This window comes from Macaca fascicularis, chromosome 12 (assembly GCF_037993035.2).
Source record: "Macaca fascicularis isolate 582-1 chromosome 12, T2T-MFA8v1.1".
Classification (NCBI taxonomy): domain Eukaryota; kingdom Metazoa; phylum Chordata; class Mammalia; order Primates; family Cercopithecidae; genus Macaca; species Macaca fascicularis.
The window spans coordinates 6,805,737-6,822,097 of NC_088386.1; the positions used below are offsets into that span (position 1 = coordinate 6,805,737).

Consider the following 16,361-nt stretch of genomic DNA (forward strand, 5'->3'; position numbering starts at 1 on the left):
TTATTTTTATTTTTGATACCTAGTCTCACGCTTGTTGCCCAGGCTGGAGTGTAATGGTGCGATCTTGGTCCACTGCAACCTCCACCTTCCGGGTTCAAGCGATTCTCCTGCTTCAGCCTACCAAGTAGCATTTCTGCTGTTTTCTTAACTGTGTGACATTGTTTTGTCCACATGCCTTTGTCCGCATACCAAGGAGGTTGGAGATAGCACCAAAAGCACGCTAGAACAATTCCATATTAGGACTGAGTTACTCTTCAAATGAATATGTGTGGTGAGTCCTGTAACACAGGTCAGTCTCTTACCTCCTGTTTCTTGCAGTGAATCTGAAGCCAGCGTCTTGTGAGGGCTTGGGAGCTGGAGGTATCTGGCCAAGAAAAAAAATACCTCCCCTCACCCCTCACTGTAAGCCATCCTCTAGCCAACAGCAGCAGCCCTTGGTTTGGAAAGAAGAGTACTAAGTTTAAGTCTGGCAAAGTTTTGATGAATAACTGGTTCTGGACATGTTAAATTTCTGAAATCAGACTGTGTTGAGATCCCACGTCACTTCCGAACTTCAGTTATCTAAGAAGTACCAGAGAGTAATAATGACTGACTAAATTTTACACCGGGAACAGAGAACAGCTCCATTTTCTTCTAAGCTGATTATTTCTAAAAGTCAGTGGTTGGGTTCAGCTCACAGGAACCAGCATAGTGTAGTCACAGAGTAGTTCACAGAAGTTTGATTGGATTATTAGATAACTGAGTTAGCCCTCTATGGCTGCCATAAGAAAACCACACACTGGATGGATTAAACCACAGGCATTTATTTTCTCACAGTTCTGGACTCTAGTAGTCCAAGGCCAAGGAGCTGACATGGTTGATTTCTGGTGAGGCTTCTCCTCTCATGGCCTCTTCTCTGTGTGTTCAAAGAGAGAGGGAATCCCTGGTGTCTCTTCCTCTTCTTCTTCTTTTTTTTTTTTTTTCTGAGACAGAGTTTCACTGTTGTCACCCAGGCTGTACTGTAGTGACACGAGCTCAGCTTACTGCAACCTCTGCCTCCAGGGTTCAAGTGATTCTCCTCCCTGAACCTCCTGAGTACCTGGGATTACAGGCTCCTGCCTCCACACCCAGCTAAGTTTTGTATTTTTAGTAGAGACAGGATTTCACCATGTTGGCCAGGCTGGTCTTGAACTCCTGACCTCAGGTGATCTGCCTGCCTCAGCCTCCCAAAGTGCTGGGATTACAGGTGTGAGCCACCGCACCCAGCACTCTTCCTTTTCTTATAAGGATATCAGTCCTAGATTGGGGCCCAATTTTTATGGACTCATTTTACCTTAATTACCTTCCCAAAGCCCCTAGCTCCAAATATGATCACAATGAGAGACCGGGTTTCAACATATAAACACTGGGGACAAAATTTAGTCCATAAAGTAACCATGGAAAAGACCAATGGGCAAGCACTTTTGCAAGCTGCATTTATTTAACAGTATATGACAGCAGTGTGTCAGTTGATAAGCAGGGAGGCAGTCATGGTTAACAGGTCTTTGGGACCAGGAAGGGAAGGAAAGGAGGAGGCCCTCTTTACTCATACTGTTGTCTGATCAGCATTTCTGATGAGGAGCATTTCCCCACACCTGCAGGACAAATGTATGTTTATACAAATCTACTTTAAAGAGCAGCCTGTCTGAGAGCAAGTTTGCATGCATAAGTTTTTCATAAACAGATATTAAAATGTGAATTTGTGCAAAACTGTTAGATTTGCTCAAACTCAATGTAATTTAGTTAATTTTGTCAGGGATGAAAGAAGGTAGAAAATAAAGAAAAAAGAACAGGATGTTATAATAAAGAAGCATTAAGATAATAAAGTGAAACTATGATAGTATAAATTCAAAGTTCAAGATCGGAAATGATAAAGGCTAGTGCAAAAGTAATTGCGGTTTCAGACCATGAACTTTAAACCATTATAACTAGGCTCAAACACATCTGTATTAATCAAAATAGGAAATATTACAGTCAAGACATTTTTTCCAATGATAAATATTTGTGTATTCCTGCAGCATAAAAATCCATGCTTTGGGATTCGACATACTCTTGGAAAAATATTTTCTGCATCTTGCTGGTGGTGGAAGCGTTTACCCTGCACACAGTTGTCGAGATGCTTGAAGAAGTGGTTGTTGGTTGGCGAAAGGTCAGATGATTATGGTGGATGGGGCAAAACTTCGTAGCCTAATTTGTTCAACTTTTGAAGCGGTCGTTGTGTGACTTGCGGTTGAGTGTTGCCGTGGAGAATTGGGCCCTTTCTGTTGACCAATGCCAGCCGCAGGTGTTGCAGTTGTTGGTGTATCTCATGGATTTGCTGAGCATACTTCCCAGATGTAATGGTTTCACCTGGATTCAGAAAGCTGTAGTGGGTCAGATTGGCAGCAGACCACCAAACAGGGACCATGACATTTTTTTGGTGCAATTTTGGTTTGGGGAAGTGCTTTGGAGCTTCTTTTCAGTCCCACCACTGAGCTGGTCGTTACTGGTTAGAGTATGAAATCTACTTTTTGTCGCATGTCACAGTCTGATGGAGAAATGGCCTGTTGTTGTGTAGAATAAGAGAAACAACACTTCAAAACGATGATCTTTGTTTATTTTCCTTCAGCTCATGAGGCACCCACTTGTCGAGCTTTTTCACCTTTCCAACTTGCTTCACATGCCAAATGACTGTAGAATAGCAGACATTGAGTTCTTTGGCAACTTTTCTTGTAGTTGTAAGAGGATCAGCTTTGATGATTGCTGTCAATTGGCCATTGTCAACTTCCAATGGCCGGTCACTATGTTGCTCATCTTCAAGGCTCTCTTCTCCTCTACAGAACTTCTTGAACCACCACTGCTGTACGCTTGTTAGCAGCTCCTGGGCCAAATGCATTGCTGATGTTCTGAGCTTTCTCTGTTGCTTTTTGACTCATTTTGGAGTCGAATAAGAAAATTGCTCAAATATGCTTTTTGTCTAACATTATTTCCATAGTCTAAAGTAAATACAAAATCAACGGTAAGTAATAAGTTACTAACAAAAAAAAAAGCAAGAAATGTGCATTAAAATGATGTATAACATAACCACATTTATTAAGAATGTATTCCAATATCAAATGAAAAATTTAAATAATGCAAAAACCACAATTTTTTTGCACCAACCTAATGTGAAGGAGAATACTTAGAAAGAAGAGTAAAATGGTGGAAAAGTAGAGAGAGAGAGTGAGAGCAAAAGCAAGGAACAAAACCATAAAATCAGACTTAGATGCTCAAAATCGTTTTGTTCCCAAAGACAGAGAAATCAGAAAGGAGGGATTGATCACAGAAATGCTTGAGATTGTCCAGGCCGCATCCTGGAGCAACTTGCTGGTTGCAGAGCACATGAGTGGAAAATCACCCACACCAAGTGACAGCATCATGTAATTTCAGAACAAAAACCAGGGGAAGATCCTAAAAGGTTGGAGAAACGGTAAATCAGCAGTCTTCCTGTAATGAAGGAGGAGTTGATGTAAGATTCCGCAGTCGTTATCTCAGAAATTAAAACTGCAGTGGAAGAAATCCTTTCAAAATTCTAAGGAAAATGATTTTCAGGCTAAAAATTTTATATCTCACCCACCTACTAATCAAGTATGAGAAAGTAATTCAGACTTTTCAGAAAAGCAAGACCGAACATTTTTTGGGTTTGTCCTATTTGTTTTCAGGATATACTTCCTCAAAAAGAGGAAAAGAGGCAAGGAGTAGGAAATCCTGATATTTGGGCAAAGGGAATGCGATGCCTAATAAAGCACAGTGTGATTCCTGGCTGATGGGAGAAGGGAACACCCAGGAGAATAGCTGAGCAGCCAGGCTGGGAACAACGTCTTGACTGGTGCAGTGAAATCAAAGGCTTCAGGATGTAAGGATGAAATGAACCCGCATGTCTGATGTGTTTGGACTCATTGAAAGGCGAATCACATCTCTGGTAGTTTAAGGATAAACTTGTGATAGACCTATAGTCCATCAAACACATGAAAACTTCAGAAAATAGAGATTCACGAGAGAATCAATGTACTTATAATACAGTAATTGGCTTAGGTCCGCTACTATTTATGTGGTCACGATGACAGTAACACTGAATACTGATGTGACCCAAAATGATGCCTTAATTATTCTGGGTGGAGGGTGGAGGGTGTGCAAGAAAGTGAAATCTTGATTTTCCACAGTAAGGAAACCATAGTGATACGTGAGATTGACAAGTCAAAAGTTATTAGTGTAAATACGTTATTTAGACAAATAGAGGATGGTACCAGAAGAATTTTTAGGGGATGAGTTAAAATCAGGGAAAAAGATGGGTGGTACATCTTATAAAATATTTTTACTTTTTAAAGTAGGTATACTTTATATGTTGGTTAGGTAATTTTTAAAATTTAATTATTCAATTAAAATTCAAGTGTGGAATACCTATTACGGCCTAGGAATTGAAATTGGCACTGTGGAAGATGTAGGAAATACAGGGGAAATTTTAGCATATGTTCTACAGAGATCCTGGAAAAGTTGAAAGCCAAAGTCTTGTACATAAATAAACTACTCAGAGACTGATAATTAAGTGGTAAGTTTTCTGGAGCAGGTTGGAGTAACAGGGAACCAAAGAAGGCAGTCCCATGTGGATGAAGCAGTCAAGAGCAGCTTCATGGAGGAGGTGAGACACAACAGGCCCTGGAAGGAGATGTTCATGTAAACTGAGACTTGGCAACATTTTCTGAATGCTTCTGCTGTGCCAGGTGCTATTATGAGACTTGGCAACATTTTCTGAATGCTTCTCCTGTGCCAGGTGCTGTTATGATTTTTTTTCTTTTTTTCTTTTTTTTTGAGATGGAGTCTTACTCTGTCACCTAGGCTGGAGTTCAATGGCACCATCTCTGCTCACTGCAACCTCTGCCTCCCAGGTCTAAGCAATTCTCTGCCTCAGCCTCCCGAGTAGCTGAGATTACAGTCACATGCTAATTTCACTCTGGCTAATTTCTGTATATTTAGTAGAGACAGGGTTTCACCATGCTGGCCAGGCTGGTCTTGAACTTCTGACTTCATGATCCACCCACCTTGGCCTCCCAAAGTGCGGGAATTGCAGGCGTGAGCCACCGCACCCGGCTGGTGCTGTTATGATTTCTATTCATTCCTTGGTTTAATTCTTGATTTAACTCCATGCGGTATGTTTTATTGTGATCATCTCTCCTTTTCAGATGAAACCTTGCAAGAGCTACGCAAGCTGAGCATCTTGTCTGCACTCACATGAATTTTAAATAGCTAGTTAGGGTTGAATGAGCAACTCACATGCTAGTTCAGTGTTCTTATCTGAACAATAAGTATATTAGGCTAAGTGAACTCTAAAATCTCTTCCATGCCCCGTTCTTTGGTCCTATAATCCCGAAATTGTGATTTCTCTTGGACCTTGGCTAGGGGTGAAGTGGGGGATGAGCGTGCACCCAGTGTGTTCATGTCTTACATTTTTATAATTTAAACATTAGTACTCTTTGCCTCCAGGTTAAAAAATAATAATAATAAAAGAAAAGGGATTGGTGGTTAGGACTCCAGTGTTAAAAATTCAATAACGCACCAGTTAGTTAGCTCTTGTGACTGTAGTTCCTCTTCATCACCACTGAAAGATGGCTAGAGCTTAGCTTCCAAGGTCAGTGAATTCTAGGTTTGGAAAACAGCACAGTTTATAAGTTCAAGCATCTTTAACCTGTATTCTAATTTAGTTGGGTATTTCATCAAGTTATTTGACCCAGAGCAAAGCATTTGATCCCTTCATGAATTCCAGTCTCACGTATATGCACCTCATACACACTAAGAAGGCTTGAATCTACATGCGCTCTCTCAGTATTAGGAGCTAAACCTGATAATACCACATTGCAGCCCAGGCATTCTTACTGAATTTTCCTACTGGCTGACACAGGGAAGTAGTACATAGTGGTTGAGACCACAGAATTGGGATTCCGGATCTGTCTGTAAGTCCTTGCTCTGCCCTTGCTGCATCACCTTGATGCTACTTAAACACTCTAGACTCTACTTTCTTATGTGAAAAATAAATAAAGAAAATAAAGTAGTGCCTACTGAACAAGGCTATTGAATTAAAGGAGATAATAAACGTAAAACTTTTAGCACAGTACTTCAAATTTCACGTTTCAACAAATGTCAAGGGTGTTTTGTTGTTTTTTGGTTTTGTATTTATTTGCTTATCTATCTATCTATCTATCTATCTATCTATCTATCTACCTGCCTAACTTTTTCAGAGACCTATTGACAATGTGTATTTTTATACTTACCCCAGTCAAATAATTGGTTATTTGGGGAGCACTCCTGGGTGTTCAGACTTCATAATCAATGACCAGATATACCGAAACCAGCTACTTTGTACTGACTTTCATACTTTGGTCTCTGGATTTTGTTTTTTTCCGGTCTTAGGACGCTCTTTTTGAGATGGCACTAGGAGATGCATATAGTGGTTGTTGGGGCTCAGAACATGCAAAATAACACAAAATACGGTATACTGCCCTGCTAAGTCCTCAGAACTGAAGGCGATTTGGAAGGACTTCAGCTACGTCTTCTGGACCTTCTGCCACCCTCCTTTCTTCCTCTCCATTATCTACCAAGTGAGTCACAGAAACTGGAATCTCTCTCCTCAAAAACAAACCGTAAAACCCAGGAAGGTCTCTGACCTGCTCCCTTTCCCTTGAAGGTCCTCACGTGACAAGGGCCCTGCCCCATTCCCCAGGTGATAGGAGGAAGACATTTCTTACAGAGACACAGAAAACAAGCTGAGTAAATAGGCTTTGCTGAGTTTACCCCGACTTTATTACCTAGATCCTACACTTTTTGTCCAATAGTGTTTCTCTATAATCATTCTCTTCTCTCATCAGACTTAGGATAAGTACACAGTTTTCCCTGAGTCTTGTAAAACTGATTAAAAAAATTGTGTAAGCCTCTCTCTTGTTATTCTGTCTTTTCTTTTCTTATTTATTTATTTATTTATTTATTATTCTTTTTTTGAGATGAAGTCTTTCTCTGTTGCCCAGGCTGGAGTGCAGTGGCATGATCTCGGCTCACTGCAACCTCTGCCTCACAAGTTCAAGTGATTCTACTGCCTCAGTCTCCCAAGTAGCTGGAACTACAAGTGCCCACAACCACACCCAGCTAATTTTTGCATTTTTAGTAGAGACGAGGTTTCACTATGTTGGCCAGCCTGGTCTTGAATTCCTGACCTCGTGATTTGCCCGCCTCGGCCTCCAAAGTGCTGGGATTAGAGGTGTGAGTTACCATGCCCAGCCATTATTCTCTCTTTTCTTATAGCAGTGTTGGTCATGACCCCTGCAATGAATGAGGAGAAGATAGTACTTTTTTTTCTCTTCTACATGGTATTAGTTATGCTGAAAAATGAAGTATTCAGATTCAAACTACTCTATGTTCTATGTGCTCATCTTCTAACAATGACTAGCAGAGCAGCAATTGAGGTAATTATGTGATCTTCTGGAGACTAAACTTCCTCATCAGCAAATGGGAATGTTGGGACATACTTTGTCCTTAGAAAGTAAGAATGTGATTGTGAGACTGGGATGGTGAGAATGAGAGATAATGCACAAATGCAGTGAAGAGAAAAAAAGCTCAATAAAATATGTTGACATCATTGTTATTACCTGCTCTGGCTAGAAAGAAACTTAACTCATCACTATTCTCACTTCAGAATTTAATCGTGATAAACTCTAAGTTTTTTATGTAGTTTTATGGAAAAGTGAATCAATTTTTATCTTTTGATTCTCCCTCAAAACTTATGAACATGTTTCTTAAACTCTATGGATTTTTATTTCTTCTTAGAATAGAATCACAAACTGATAAATTGCATGAAGAAGACCCCAGTATACATCTTCTCAACTCCCCTTCTTTGAAGGGGAAGACACTGAAGTTCCAAGTGGAAAAAAACCAAAACAAAAGAAACCTTCCTCAACCCTCCCAGCTCTTTAGGAGAAGAATTCCGCCCTGTTAGAGGAGTCTCACATCTTTACAGAGCGGCATTCTGTGCCTATTCTCTGCTGTGGTTTAATGCATTCTTTGATAGCCTCTTCAGCACTTCAGATTATTACAATTATTAAAAACACTGACAATTAAATCACAACACTGTTGTCCTTCTTGCCCCTCCTCATTTCAGTCCCAAACTTTAACAAAGTATTTAGGCTCTCTTTTCTGTACAGAAATGTACCCTAACTTTTCCAGCTAACATCTCTAACCTGTTTTAAAACAGGAACAGTGGTGATATCAGGTAGCCTGTTCCAGTTTCCACAGAGCTATTCAGAAAAGTGTTCCTTAAAACTGACAGTCTAGGTCTCATCAGACAGACACTTTCCTGTTCAAATTTATGAAACTAGGAAACAGCGCTATATCTACTTAAGCCTTCTTCATTTTCAACTAAATAATACGAATTCTTCTAATCTCCTTTTGAATCCACTTTGCTGGTTGATTATTTCTTGTCTTTACTCTTTTCTGTTCCCCAGAGAGAGGTTCCCCAGGTATGAGGGCCTTTCTATTTATTAGAATGGACTCAGTGGGGATATTCACCCTGACAAAAAGACAGGAGCACAGGTTAGGCATTTAGTGTACATTTGTGAGGATGAAAAGAGACAAAAATTCAAGAGGAGAGGCTAACACTATGGTTCTGTACACAGAACAAATGTACATAGACGTTTGTACTCAAGACCACTTCTTGCCTCGAGTTGTGCCCAAGAAGAAAGGCAGGGCTTGAAAGCTCAGTGATGGGCCTGAGCCTTGATATCAGCTCCAGGTGTGGCTCTTGTATTTTTCTGCTCACCTCTTCTGACTTACTAGGGGTCAAAGTCTGACCTTTTAACAGTGTGACCTTAGATATTTGACTTCACCTTGCTACTCTTCTCAACTTCTTCATGGTGTAAAATGAAGATGAGAGTGCTTGGCACTAATTCTGGAAGAATCTGAACTGACAGTGTTGACGTAAGTACCTGGCAAGCAGTCACTCAACATATGGCAGAGAAGACACTGCTGCTGCTGTTGATGTGGAATCAGAGGAAACAGATAGCAGTCATTCCAAATGTTAGGGAGAATGATGTTTTCTTAATCCTTCAGGCTATTAGTTTTAGTAAAACAAACAAAAATCATTTGTTTTCCAAAGAATCCAAATCTATGAAATTAACCACTTAGACAAGTTTTAACAGCCAAATAAACTTATGAGTTGGAGGATAGTCTGATCCACAGGTAATAGATTCCTAGTTATTAATAGTGATGTGGTAATAAACGGAGGTGTTCCTAGGTGGTGTTTTCACTTTGTGGATAATGTCATGGCAGTTAACTAAATTGTTTTGCACAAAGCATTTCTTGGTGTCTTCTGCCAAAATTTTATCATCCTCCCATCCAAGAACTAACCGGGCCCAACACTGCTTAGCTTCTGAGACCAGACACGATCGGCATGGTATGACCATACACAAAAAGGTATCATCCTCAGCTTGAAGGAACATTCATCACATTCAGGGCCCAGTTGAAAAATTCTTAACATTTTTACCTATGCAATTATTTTTTAAAGAAGTGACTGATTTGATCAGTCTTCGGTCCCATTCTACATGAGTGTTATTATTTTGTGCTCTTTGGCTTGACTTAGTCTCATGGTGGAAAACTGATATGGAAGAAGCAGCATCTTCTTGCCTAGACCTTTCCTAATGGCATCAAGCCTGAGAGCTGTACAGCCTCTTCATCTACCCTGGACCAGCTCTCTCATTTCACATTAGAGGAAATTGCATTGTGGAGAGTTGAAATGTCTAGTCCGAGGTCACACCATGTGTCAGGAATAGATCTGAAGCTAGGATCCAGCCAGGTTTCTGCATATCAGACCACTGCAATGTCCACTTTCATAGAATAAAAATAAATCAATGGGGTCTGAGAGAAAATGTCACATGCTGAGAAACACTGGTATAGGTGGTATAAAGTCATCATGTCTCTTCACTGCAGAGGTTCGTTCAGTTTGTTAATATACATTAAAGGGTCAGATTCAGGGAATATACTTTATTTCTAAAATATTTACTCATATGATGCTTTTTATTTGTACAGTATTTTAATTTTTCATGGGAACCCTGTGTATAGCTTTTAGGACTTTTTTGCAGACCACAGTTTCAATGGCACACATTAACTACTCCTGACATTAACTCAAACTAAATCACGCCTCAAATTGCAGGACCAGCAACAGCTTTTCCTTTATCTCTGAGACCACCAGACACCTGGCCCATAGTGGGAGCTATGTGCATTTTGAACAGTGCTGCATATTTTCATAAGTACAATAAAAAAAATTAGGCCAGTGAGCAGTTAGCCCAATAACTGAACCTAAATGGAAATTATTTCCATTTAGCCCATCATACCACTGTTGAGATGCATTTTGATAAATTCTTTCATTAGAAAGGCTTTATTTCTTTTCTTTTCTTTTCTTTTTAATGGTGTTTCACTTTGTTGCCCAGGCTGGAGTACAGTGGCACAATCTCTGCTCACTGCAACCTCCGCCTCCCGGGTTCTAGCAATTCTCCTGCCTCAGTCTCCCAAGTAGCTGGGACTACAGGTGCGCGCCACCATGCCCGCCCAGACAATGTTTTGTATTTTTAGTAGAGATGGGGTTTCACTGTGTTGGCCAGGATGGTCTCCATCTCCTGACCTCCTGATCCACCCACCTCGGCCTCCCAAAGTGTTGGGATTACAGGCGTGAGCGACCGCACCCGACCAGAAAGACTTTATTTCTAAGTGTCCTTCAGTTAGAAAAATAATAACCAGGCTTCTAAAAGAGTTGCCTTAATATAAGGTTAACATTTAAAGAATACATATAAAATTCAACATGGAAATTCAATAAATATTCAACCATAAGAAACTAGGGATAATTGCTAAGTTTTCTAGGATACACAAGTTATTTACTTTCCTTTAAGGTTTTCAGGAATGTATTCAACACTTTATTTTTGTCTTTACCAAATTCAAAATATTCTGTGGGATAGAATTTCAAATACCCGATTTTCTGAACTCTCCTCACAGTCCTCTCCTGTTCCACACTTCTCACTGAAGTCACCACGCTATTTCAGGCTGACCCTTAACTATTGACCCATTCAACAACATGAACAGAGAGGCCCCAACACCTTCTTTGTGCTCAGCAGTGTATAAGGGATAGTGTGTACTCAGTGTTGGCCACTGCCCTCAGGTAGCTCAGGAACTGACAGGTCATCATAGAAAGAGATCGTTGGCAAACACCATCCTAGTAACAGAGGCATACATAAGTTGCAAGAGGAGGAAAGCTGAGGGGCACACGTCTGTGTCATATAGAAAGAGCGCAGTGGAGAAAGAGTCCTTCCTTTGGGCTTTATTCACACTAAATGTGTGGTCTTACTTGACCCCACTTTATTTTTTTCTCTACAAACCTCCCCTTTCTGAATTTAGGTGTGTTTACCCCTTTCCTTCAGGTTCATCAAATTTTGTCACTCTTTTTTCAGTTAGTAACCTTTGACCAGCATATCCTGTCATCTTAAAATGTATTCATTTCTTTTACGTTAACAGATTTTCCTAGTGAGGTTTATCCATGTAGTTGATAAGCATATCATCACTCGTGTTAGTGGAGTTATTGTAGGTTTGCAATATAACACACTCTAGGACTAATTACTGTGAAATAGTAAGTATGAGTAAGTATGTATGAGTAAGTATGTAAGTATGTAGGTTTGCAATATAACATACTCTAGGACTAATTACTGTGAAATAGTAAGTATGAGTAAGTATGTATGAGTAAGTATGTAGGTTTGCAATATAACATACTCTAGGACTAATTACTGTGAAATAGTAAGTATGAGTAAGTATGTATGAGTAAGTATGTAAGTATGTAGGTTTGCATTATAACATACTCTAGGACTAATTACTGTGAAATAGTAAGTATGAGTAAGTATGTATGAGTAAGTATGTAAGTATGTAGGTTTGCAATATAACATACTCTAGGACTAATTACTGTGAAATAGTAAGTATGAATAAGTATGTATGAGTAAGTATGTAAGTATGTAGGTTTGCAATATAACATACTCTAGGACTAATTACTGTGAAATAGTAAGTATGAGTAAGTATGTAAGAGTAAGTATGTAAGTATGTAGGTTTGCAATATAACATACTCTAGGACTAATTACTGTGAAATAGTAAGTATGAGTAAGTATGTATGAGTAAGTATGTAAGTATGTAGGTTTGCAATATAACATACTCTAGGACTAATTACTGTGAAATAGTAAGTATGGCCTTAGTTGAGACTGACTTATAGAAAGTCACTCTAAAAGTCAGTTAATCTTTCACTGAAGTGTTATACTTAAGTCTGCACCATCCATGATTACGGAGAAGAACATCTTTTGAGACAGAAATCATCAAGGCCTTTTAAAAAAGAGATAGATTGCGGTTATTGTTTCTATCTTGTTCCTACATTCCTGTGCATTTTCACTGAAACAAACTAAATTGGTATCAAAAGGCTTGTTCTTTTTGGAGTCCCATGTTCTAATGTCATAACGTCTCATGCTTTTTTAAGGCATAATTACCCCAGATGGGTTATATGATGGTTCGCTGCCCCTTTCTTGTTTTCTGACTGGCCTGAAACTTTTCAGAATGTCTCCTTTCCTCTCTTAAGTATCTAGAGTCAATGCCAGGGATTTTAGCCAAGCCCATTGAAAGCCCAGAAGGCACGGCATTCAACTCTTCTGATTTGGAGATGACACTGCTCCTAGGTTTTTCTTTATCTTTCAGCATGTAGATTGGACCTTGCCACAAAGCTGACAGATATTCAACTCGAAAATTCACATCCAGCTTTTTTTAAAGTGAGCAACGAGGAGGCCATACAAACTTTTAGTATTTTTATGGCTTTCTATAAAGGGCTTTTCTTTCTAGCAAGCAAAAACATTTTGGCCCATTATTGAATGTGAATTTATATCATTTATTTTCTCTTTTTTGCTTACAAGTGGCTTCCAGCTGTAGGCTTCCTTGTTTTGTCCTTAAACAGTCTTTTTACTTCTTTATGCTTTTTGCTTAACTGTCTTGTTTGTATTATTTATCCCAACTCAAAAATGCAGATCTGAGGTTATGTAATTTGACCTACCATCTCTGAGATGCTCATTCTAATCAGACCACTTTCTCAGACCCTGGGGACAAGATTATCCGTTGGGTTGCTCTGGGCACCCTAAGCCCTGCCATTCCTCACAAAGGTTTTAGGTGATCAGTATCTCATGACATACCTATTACTCATGTAAAGCACACGTTTGGGAGTTTAGAATTATTCTAGAGACATTTCTATACATTAGCATCGTCTATGCTAAGCAAACAAAACTCCCTTTCTCCACAATATAATTGTTTTCTTTGAAGTGGCCCACTTAGCCTGATTAACTTGATTGTACAATTAAATGCTTAATCCAGTCATGTTCCTGAGACTTGTGCAAAAGTTTTCAACTTCCTCTGGGTCCTCCAACCCAGACAAACAAGATTCCAGTAAATAAGAGAGTTTATTTCTATCGTAAGTCAAATGTGTATATGCTTTATGGCTAGCAAATATTTTCATATTCACAACCTCTTCTTTTTAAAAGAAAAAAATTTTCATGGGAACTCTTTTGAGCAAGAAACTGAGATTATCTTGTTCATCACTGTCAATGCTGTGACCCAAAATCCCAAAAGGCCCCTTTGCTTTAAATCCTTCCCTTCAGCTCAAGAGTAGTCTTGGACTCTTGAATTCCACACCTTTCCAAAAGCTAATAGCTCTTAGTATTTTCAGCCTCATTTTCTAAGTGCGTGTGCACACTTTAATAGTATCAGTTTCCAAAAGGTAAAGAGCATTTATTTCGTATCTCTACTTCTCATACTAAAATGGGGCTAGACTTTGAATTCAATTAATATTTGTCTAATTCAGGAGTCAGGAAAAACACAACCTGCAAGCAAAATCAGGCCAAGTGCCTGTTTTTGTAAAGTCTATGAGCTAAGGTTTTCGTTTTGCATTTTAAGTGGCTGAGATAAAGTAAAAACACACCAATATTATATGAAATTTACATTTCAGTTTTCCTACATAAAGTTCTATGGAACACAGCCAACCTCATTCGCTTATGGAGTGCCCACAACTTCTGTCACACTACGATGGCAGAGTGAAGTGGTTGCAACAGAGACTGGCCCTTGAAGCCTAAAATATTTACTATCTGTTCATTTACAGAAAAGATTTCTCAATCCCTACTGTAATTGACGGATATTTTCTCCTCCTCCTGGCTTGCAGGTATAATACCAATAACTGATAACTAATATCAATAGCTAATATTGCTCTGTATAATTTATAAATATACTTCCACATTGTTCATTTTATGACTTGTAATAACTCAGTAAGTGGAATATTTTATATACATACTACAAATTAGACACCCGAAGCTCAAGATAGTGATTAGTCTGTCACTAGGAAGATGATGGCTGGGATGGAATGAAGCCTTCCAATACAAAATCTTGTCTGATGCTTGCTTGAACACAATGTGCCCTAAATATAATTCTGTTTGACTTTAACATGTGCCCTATTGTGTCCCAAATTGTTCCTTCTGGTGGGTTCGTGGTCCTGCTGACTTCAGGATTGAAGCCACAGACCTCCGCAGTGAGTATTACAGCTCTCAAAAGTGGCACGGGCCCAAAGACTGAGCAGCAGCAAGATTCATTGTGAAGAGTGAAAGAACAAAACATCCAGGTGGTGGAAAGGGACCTGACGGGGTTGCTGCTGCTGGCTGGGGTGGCCAGCTTTTATTCCTTTATTTGTCCCCACCCATGTCTTGCTAATTGGTCCACTTTACAGAGTGTTGACTGGTCCATTTTACAGAGTGTTGATTGGTCCATTTTACAAACCTCTAGTTAGCCACAGAGCGCTGATTGGTGCATTTTACAAACTTCTGGCTAGTCAAAGAGCGCTGATTGGTGCATTTTTACAGAGTACTCATTGGCACATTTTACAAAACTCTAGCTAGCCACAGAGTGCTGATTGGTCCATTTTACAAACTTCTAGATAGCCACAGAGCGCTGACTGGTGCATTTTTACAGAGTACTCATGGGGGCATTTTACAAATCAGAGTGCTGATTAGTGGGTTTTACAATCCTACCTACAGAGTGCTGATTGGTGCATTTCACAATCCTCTTGTAAGACAGAAAAGTTCTCCAAGTCCCCACTGGACCCATGAAGTCCAGCTGGCTTCACCTCTCACTGTTTGTTGTCTCTGTTTCCTTAGCCCATAAGTGGAAACTTTGATGTAAAAGGTCATTCTCATGTCTTTGCTGTGCCGTCTGTCATTTCTAAATAAAAACTTTCTAACCTTATTCTAACCTATATTGAGCTATGTACAATTTCCTGAATTGTCTTCTTTCAAATGCTACTTCCTCTCTCTTGAGTACTATTTTCCACCTAAATTCTAATCATCCTCTAGGCCTGTGAGTCACAGCTGGAACCAAGCTCCCTCAGCCAGGTGCCCTCTCATATGTGCTAATCAGAACATTGGGTTATTCTCTACAGCACCTGCTATAGAGGCCTGTTGCTCACCTGCTGACCTCCACTACATCACCATGGCCCCTAGCAAGCAGAAGCCACATCTTAGTATGTGATTATTCCCATTTTCTTAAACAAAATATACATCAAAAGGGCTGACCAACATTTGTTTAAAGAGTCAATAAATTAGGGAGGAAATGAATAGTTTCTCACAAATAATATACAATAAAAGTGGTATTAGACACTATAATATTAACACAAAATGTCATCTCACAGGCTGGGCTTGGTGGCTCACGCCTGTAATTTTAGCACTTTGGGAGGCAGAGGCAGGAAGATCACCCGAGGTCAGGGATTTGGGACCAGCCTGGTCAACATGGCGAAACTCCATCTCTACTAAAAATACAAAAATTAGCAAAATTAGCTGGGCGTGGTGGTGCATGCCTGTAATCCCAGCTACTCTGGAGGCTGAGGCAGGAGAATCACTTGAACCCAGGAGGCGGAGGTTGCAGTGAGCTGAGATCACACCACTGCCCTCTAACCTGGGGAACAGAGTGAGATTCTGTCAAAAAAAAAAAAAAAAAAAAAAAAGTTATTTCACAAATTCTGAGGAAGGTTACAATAAGATGTTGTTTCATGTCAAATAAAATGCTAAAGAACCTATATGCAGACAGACACCAAGTTGATCCCTGTTTGTCTTCTAGCAGCTTGATTTGTAAGTTTTCCCACTTTTTTGAATGTATTTACTTAATTATTTGTGTGGTTTTTTTTTAGAGAGGGGTTCTCACTATGTTGCCCAGGCTGGAGTGCAGTGGCTATTCGCAGGTGTCAT

General features: G+C 39.6%; 1 pseudogene; it reads right to left on the reverse strand.

The window, feature by feature from the left end:
• Positions 1-1,967: 1,967 nt before the first annotated feature.
• On the reverse strand, positions 1,968-2,990 carry LOC123568062 (histone-lysine N-methyltransferase SETMAR-like; annotated as a pseudogene).
• Positions 2,991-16,361: the final 13,371 nt, after the last annotated feature.